Source organism: Hibiscus syriacus, unplaced genomic scaffold, assembly GCF_006381635.1.
Source record: "Hibiscus syriacus cultivar Baekdansim isolate YM2019G1 unplaced genomic scaffold, ASM638163v2 tig00001750_pilon, whole genome shotgun sequence".
In the NCBI taxonomy this organism is placed as follows: domain Eukaryota; kingdom Viridiplantae; phylum Streptophyta; class Magnoliopsida; order Malvales; family Malvaceae; genus Hibiscus; species Hibiscus syriacus.
Window position 1 is genome coordinate 540,256 of NW_024061888.1, and position 7,956 is coordinate 548,211.

A 7,956-nucleotide genomic window follows, 5' to 3' on the forward strand; every position below is an offset into this window, starting at 1 on the left:
AAAATAATTAAATTAATTTAAGTGATTTCCAATATAATTTCCAAGATGTTTACGATTCTGAGCCATTTCGCAAGCTTCCATTCTTTTCAAGGACGTGAACCATTAATTACCCTTTTTCCTGTGGCGTTCAGACTAAAAAAAACATATAAATATAGGTTTCGAATTCGTGGTCTCTAAAGTCATCTACACAAGCCTTAGCCGTTTAGAATAGGTTACTATTCGTGATAAGAATTAAAAATAATTTATGTTAAATGGACTTTAGTTAGATTCAAGAACCTACAGCTTTCCCTTTTGTTTCAAATAAGCCTTCCCCTATAAAACAACAAGGTTTCAACTCTATCTTCCCCAAAACCGAGCCATCCGTTCGACCCAACTCCAACCAGTCTTGGTGTTCACTGCCACCTCCATCGGCACCGTTGCCATCTCGTGACCCCAACCCCGACCACCAAAAAACAAAACTCGTTGTCGTTCACCGTAAAATAAAGAAATACCATTTGAATGCCTTAAAGTCGATTCTGACCATCATTCGTCGTAGGCGTCACCGTCGGTTCTAGTCGACACATCGTCTTAGCCCGACTAAATCATTACAGATCACGCCTTGCAAACCACCACCGTTCACCGAGAAGAGCTCATCAAACCTTGTCGAAAAACCCAAAACTTACCTTCGATTTTCGGTGATTTGGACAGATTCCGAAATCCGTAGAACATATGTCTAGCACAATCGCGCTCCACGTTGTCTCGTGAGCAAAACGCAATCGTGGTAAGCACTTCGATTCCTTTTTCTATTCATTCTTACATTATTTTAGGCTTAATTTCGAACTGATATGGAGTGGTATTGGTTATTGGATGCATTGGGAGTAATCGATCATCTAAAACAACCCTCGTTGGTGTCTTACGCGCCATCACAGGCCTCCACTGCATGTGGGGCTTGTCCTCCAACCAAGACTCTTCTAGAAATTGTATGCTCAAATGAAGTGGCCTAAATCGATCTGAACCCTCTAGATCGTTGACTTAAACCTTACCGTTGACCATTGACCTGACCTGTTGACTTTGACTTTAACCTTTGACTAGTGTTGATCGTTAAATTCGACCAAAAAATCAACTTTTTCGAAAATTCCTTCGTTTTTCGACGTCCTGAATCCGAATTTGAAGTCCGTTTTACCAAATTCTAACTTGAAAGCCTCCGAATTGACCTTCGAACCCGAACATACATAGTTATTTTAATTAATTTGGCATAGTTATTAATTATGTAAGGTACTTAAGATTCTCTTGATCGTACGTCTACTTAACTTAGTTCTTCTCGATTTGCTCGTCCGCGTGAGCTCAGGATTACTCATATGATTCTATAACACCTTTAAATACTCAGTTAGTATATTATTCTGATAGTTACATTGTTCTGATCTGATCTAGGATTATGTATTACTATATATAGTAGAGAGACCGATGCTCAGTAAATCTTTGGATCGACCCATTTTGCAAGGTGTGTTCCTTATGTGCTACATATTGATTTAAACATGTGTTTTAAATTCTCATGTTCACATGACTTTTATATGATTTGAAATATGATTATCTGATCTGATTTGAATACCGAATGATTTATCTTATCTAAAAGCCAAATTATGTATTACCGACTTCTTGAGTGCCTAACTTCTGTTTTAATGATTTAAAATCATTATTTGATTGATAAATACGCTCACTAGATTTATGAACTATTGATTTTACTAGAATTATCTAAAAATGTTTTACAGGTTCAACCCCAATTAGGGTGATAATTCTTTATGGACCTAAGGCAACCCTTGGGTGGGCTCCTAGGCCCAATGGGCCTAGTGGTAAGATCTTATGGACCCTAAGACAGTCCCTTAGGGTGGCTCTTTTGTTTTGTCCTATAGGTAGGTCTTTATGGACCTGGGGCACTCCCTAAGATAGATCATATGCTACGGTTTGGGTAAGTCTTTATGGAACCAATGTGTTCCCTTAAGTTGGCTCCCAAGTCCAATGGGTCTAGGGTGAGCCCTTACGGATGCAGTTATAAGGAATTGCATATAGTATTCGATCAGAGGGTAACTCTATGTTTCAAACAAAAACTATACTGCTCTTTTTACTCTATGTATTCTGAAATCATATTTGAAATTTATCCACATGTTTTATTCGACACTTGTTGGAACACACTGGACTCCCTTAATTTGTTGTAATGTTTTTATCTTTCGAAATGTCTTTCTGATTAGTGACATGTGCCTATATTTTTTATATATTGGCCTTTTTCTTACTTTTTATTACTATCAATGTATGGATTATTTTGGTATCGATTATCATATATTTTTCTTACCCGTAATGTTTTCTGTCTTACAATACTCAATTTAATTTATATATATATATATATATATATATATATATATATATATATATATATATATATATATATATTATTTACAATTTTACTCGTGATGATTTACATCTCAAATTAATTTAAGTGATTTTCAATATAATTTCCAAGATGTTTACAATTTTTAAGTGTTAAAGAAGTTTGAAAATTTTTATTTTAGTCCGTTAGATTTAATCTTATCGCATGTGTTAGATATAGGGAGTTACAATTAGTGGTATCAAATCTTTTGGTTTTAAAAACCTCAAACTGTGGATGAGTCCAAAATAAAAAAAAAACGATTTTAAAATATTTTACAAGTCAGTTACAAAGGCCATGTCACCAACGTTTACGAATTTAATTATTTACGGGACTTAAAGTGCCTATTATAACCTTAGGTTTTATCTTATGTAGTAAATCTCGATACCCTTCGAGATGAGCACTAGGCAAGACAGTTGACTTGGTTGTGGACGAGGTCGAGAGATTAGGTTTTTTATTTTTTAGATGTTACGCATGTAGACCCCACCTTCGATAGACCCTTCTACCCCTCGAGCTCCTAGGACCCTGATGGATATGCCCTTTGCACTAGTTATAGGTTTGACCACCCCAGTTAAAGCAGCATCAATTTCTGAGACCGATCAAAAGAGTGTCGTTTTGGGTGAAAATCTTGGTAGATAGTTTCTTCAATTCATTCAAGGTGTGATTCGAGCTGCAGGCGTCACACCTAAAGTCCTCATTGCTCAAACCCTTATGACTAATAGTGTAAAAACTTTTGGAGGCCCTACTAGTGGAGCTCCGGCCGAGGCTGAGGATTGGCTTTATGACATTGAGAGACGTATTAATGTGATCCAATTCAGCATCATATTTACCATGGCTATTCTAACTTCTCCAGGGAAGAAACTTTCTATCTTTATACCTATAGATGCTTATTTCATATGTTATAAGATAGTTATTTTCATATATATATATTATACCTATAGTTATTATGATAATAAGTTATCCATTTATATATGAGATACAAGTTATTATCATATACTATAGTCACATTTTTATAATATACACATTATATAAGTTTATATACTTAGTTTATTTTCTTATGTTACGCATGTAGGCACATTCAACCAACACTTGGGAGCTGCATTGGAGCTAAATGGAGCATGTAACAGCAAGGAAACTTACATGGGATCGATTAGGAGAGCACAAGGAATAATTGGTGAAAAGTTGTCCGGAGGCCGTGAGCTCATAGCTAGATTGAGTTGAAGATTTGAGCTACAAGCAGCTGGGGAGTTGCACCATCATCATCACCACTTAGGACACTTCAAATATGTCCTAAGTCAAAATTTGTGAAATCGTACCTTTTCGCAAATAGTTGCCACCTCAAGAGGTAACTTTTCACAAGGAGCTGTCCAAACGTTCACCATGTTACAAGTCATCTAAGGTCAGCTCACCACCAGCTCATTCACATCCAAAGTAGCTCAAACAAGAAAGGTTACCTTTCCAAACATTGTGACCTTTCATGAATGATGCTGCCCATGAAGATGCCTTTTCAATAAGGAACACGTGGATGAAGAGATCACACCAATCGGAAGCTTAAATCATCAAGAGATATGAGCTAAAGGATCCATGCCTATTCGGCCACATCACATGCCATGCACATGAGAGCCTTTGGCGCCAAACATGAATAGACACACCACCATTCGGCCAAGGGAAGAAAATGGCACCAAGATGAACAAGCATGCCCATTCGGCCAAGGGAGATGTCTTCTCATCCTTAGCCGAATCATTAAGGCCTTTCATGAAGAGTTAGCCAAACCACCACAAGCCCAAAGGGCTTATTCATTCATCTCAAGCATTATGTATTTTCCTAGAGACATGTATCTAGCCGAAGCAACTTGTAACCATTCGGCCAAGCCCTCTCATTTCCTATAAATAGAGTGGCTTGCCTTCATTTGTACCCATCTCATCTCTTATATAAAATATACTCTTGTGAGTTATTTCTCTTCAAAGTTCTTTCTGAACTTTATCGATTAAGCAAGTATAATTTCTTATACTTGTGGCGTCATTCTTTCCAACTTGATTCCTAAATTCCTAGATTATTATCTAGTGGGTTGAAGACACTATCACCACCCCTCAAACAAGTTTGTGAAGACCGGGATTGTGCTCGTTAGCATTATTTCATCTTTGGCGTGTTTGAGATACAACATCACCACCATTGCCATTTCATCATCAACATCATCCATCTCTTCCATCAATTCTGCAACCATCTCTATCCTTTATTTATTTCATTTCATTCTTATTATTTATTTTCATTACTTATATTATTATCCTCTTTATTAATTCCATTATTAATCATTCTTTTCTTATCTTATTTTGCAGCCCAAACTTATAAATTCAAGGACATCAGTACTTGTCAATCCTAGATCGAGACACAATAAGGCTATCTACTCTCTTCCATCAAAGCGTGTAGATTCGCCTTACATCAAGCGGTAATCAGAGCATAGTTGGATTGACAACAAAAGTGTCATTGGCGTGCAAAGCAAAAGAAAAAGACTCCTACATCAAAATTGGAGTACAAAAAGAAAGAAAAGATAAAAAGAAAAAGAAAAGAAGAAAAAGAAAAGAAGAAAAGAAAAAGAAATTCAAAAAGAAAGCAAGCCAAGGAAAGTGCTCTACCATTGCAAAGTACATCAAAAAGGCCATCTACACTAAGAGAAGATAACCTTATTGCTTCTTGAGAAAGGTTGTAGTAAGTGTTGTTTCTTGAATTGTAAGTCACCTCTTTCTTTTCTATACCTTCATTTTCCTTGTCTTCAACCATTTTATCTTTTAATACATTTAAATCATTTCTTCTATCTTTCCATTTCTTCTATTCTTGCTACCCTAACCTATCTGCAGCCGACGCACACAATGAATGAATTAACTTGTTCTAATCTTGAGTAAGTTCTTCAAAGGACTTAGCAAGAGAAATTGGAGTGGAAAAAGGCTAACTGAGAGAGTGATATCATAAGGAGAATTGTTAAAAGCCAAATTATATTCCCGAGAGTAAACACGAGTGTTGAGTGGAGTGATCTCTTAATTTTCTTTGGAGTGAAGATTGTGAGACTTTGTGAGTGTGCTGGTAAGGTTTATTTTTGTTTTATTTACTAACCATGTCTCAAAGTCCTAAAGAAAATGCAGGTCAACCCAATTTGCAAATGCAAGCACTAATTGGAGAAATGATAAGATTGTTTCGAACATAATTTGATGCTCTCCATGAGAAACTAGACCAAAGACAAGATCAACCACAAACCAGAAACAATGATACTCCTCGGAGGCAACAACCTCTTCCAGAAGATGATGTTCCAAATCCTTATGATGATGAAGAACCAGCATTGATACAAGGATCTAGGCGTGCCAATGTTGATGATAATATGAGCAACATCAAAATCAAAATTCCTCAATTTCAAGGGAAGACTGATCCAGAAGCCTATCTTGAATGGGAAAACAAGGTGGAACATGTGTTTAGTTGCCATAGCTATTCTGAACTCAAGAAAGTAAGATTGGCAGCTATGGAGTTTGTTGATTATGCTTTGATATGATGGGATCAACTTACTATTACCCGGAGGAGGAATGAAGAGAGACCAATTTCAACATGGCTCGAAATGAAAGGTATCATGCGTAAACGTTTCATTCCTACTCATTATCACCGAGACATGTTTCAGAAATTGCAGAATTTGAAGCAAGGCCAACGGAGTGTGGAGGATTATTATAAAGAAATGGAAGTGGCAATGATCCGAGTCAATATTGAGGAGGATCGTGAAACAACCATGGCTAGATTTCTAGCTGGACTCAATCCTGAAATTGCCAACACACTAGAATTGTATCATTATATCGAACTTGATGAAATGGTGCAAATGGCTATGAAAATAGAAAGGAAACTACGGAGAAGACCTATCTCTCGTACTTCAGTGCCTACATCTTCAAGATGGAGTCCAAACAACAATTTGAGAAAGTCTACCCCTATTCCTACCAAAGAGAAGGCTGAATCATCAAATGCTTCCCAAATTGGTAAGGAAAATCGAGGAAAATAGATCCCTGAACGATCAAGAGACATCCGTTGCTTTAAATGTCTTGGGAGGGGACATATATCCACACAATTTCCCAACAGAAACACCATGTTACTACTTGGAAATGATGAGATCGAATATGACCATGTAGAAGAAGAAGCGCCACCACCACCAACAGAAGTTGAGGAAGAAACAGAAATTAGTGCTCCGGTGGAAGGTAAAGCCTTAATGGTTAAAAGAAGTCTGAATGCCCAAGTAGTAGAAGATGACGCACAACGGGAAAATATCTTTCATACTCGATGCCATGTGAATGAAAAGGTGTGTTTCATGATTATAGACAGTGGGAGTTGTACTAATGTTGCCAGTACCATCATAGTGGAGAAATTGGGATTGCAAACGTTGAAACATCCAAATCTCTACAAACTACAATGGCTCAATGAACGAGGTGAACTTAATGTCAACAAACAGGTGATGGTTCCTTTTTCAATTGGTAAGTACAAGGACGAGGTTATGTGCGATGTTGTTCCTATGCATGCTAGCCATTTACTCCTTGGAAGACAATGGCAATATTATAGGAGGACCATTCATGATTGTTTTACCAATCAGTATTCATTCAACCATGGAGGAAAGAATATCATCCTAACACCCTTGACGCCTAAACAAGTCCAAGTTGAGCAAATCAAGATGAAACAAAGTGTTGAGGCCATGAGGAAAGGAAAATTGAAGTTAATCCAGGAAGAAAACATTCCAAAAACAAGTGCTTATACATCTAAGTGCTTGTTACAAAGATGTTTATTGACGAGGCGCAAGGTCAATGAAGATTTTTCTAACTTTGACAATGCAGGAATTTCCTTTGATTTACAGGATGATCTAAGTGACACAATCCATCAATTTGGGAAATTAGAGGACGTGACCTTTCAAGAGCCAAAAGGTGCGATTTTTGAAAAGCAAAGAGTGGTAATTCTTCATCCAAAGGACGTGATCCTTCAAGAATCAAGAGTTATGCCTAATGAAAATCAAAGGGAAGCGATTTTTCAACCAAGGGGCATGACTTATGAGAACATCACCATTCCAAGAGTCATCATCTTTCACGAATCAATGCAAACATCTATTGAAGAACAAAAGGACATGATTTTTGGAATGCAAAAGGGCGTAAACGTTCAAAGCAAAATGACTTCAATAGACATGAACTTTGAACATACAATTTACATGAAGTATTTCTTAACTTTAGTTATGTTTGATCACATTTTTTCTAATGAAAGTTTTCTTTCTTTTCTGGTTAAGAACTTCCAAAGCAGTCTTTCAACAGATATGAACCTTTTTGTAAAGATTGAATGGAAGGACACTAGGAAAAGACGATCATTCGATTTGAGGATAAATCGATTAAAAGAAGGGGAGGATATGTGATCCAATTCAGCATCATATTTACCATGGCTATTCCAACCTCTCCAGGGAAGAAACTTTCTATCTTTATACCTATAGATGCTTATTTCATATGTTATAAGATAGTTATTTTCATATATATATATATTATACCTATAGTTATTATGAT

At 36.7% G+C, this 7,956-nt stretch overlaps 1 long non-coding RNA gene across 1 annotated transcript; it reads left to right on the forward strand.

Moving 5' to 3' along the window:
• The first annotated feature begins 277 nt into the window (after positions 1-277).
• On the forward strand, positions 278-2,215 carry LOC120133566. The gene is made up of 3 exons (XR_005517107.1): positions 278-760; positions 1,411-1,480; positions 1,749-2,215. It is a non-coding gene; the product is annotated as an uncharacterized LOC120133566 (long non-coding RNA).
• The last annotated feature ends 5,741 nt before the right edge of the window (positions 2,216-7,956 follow it).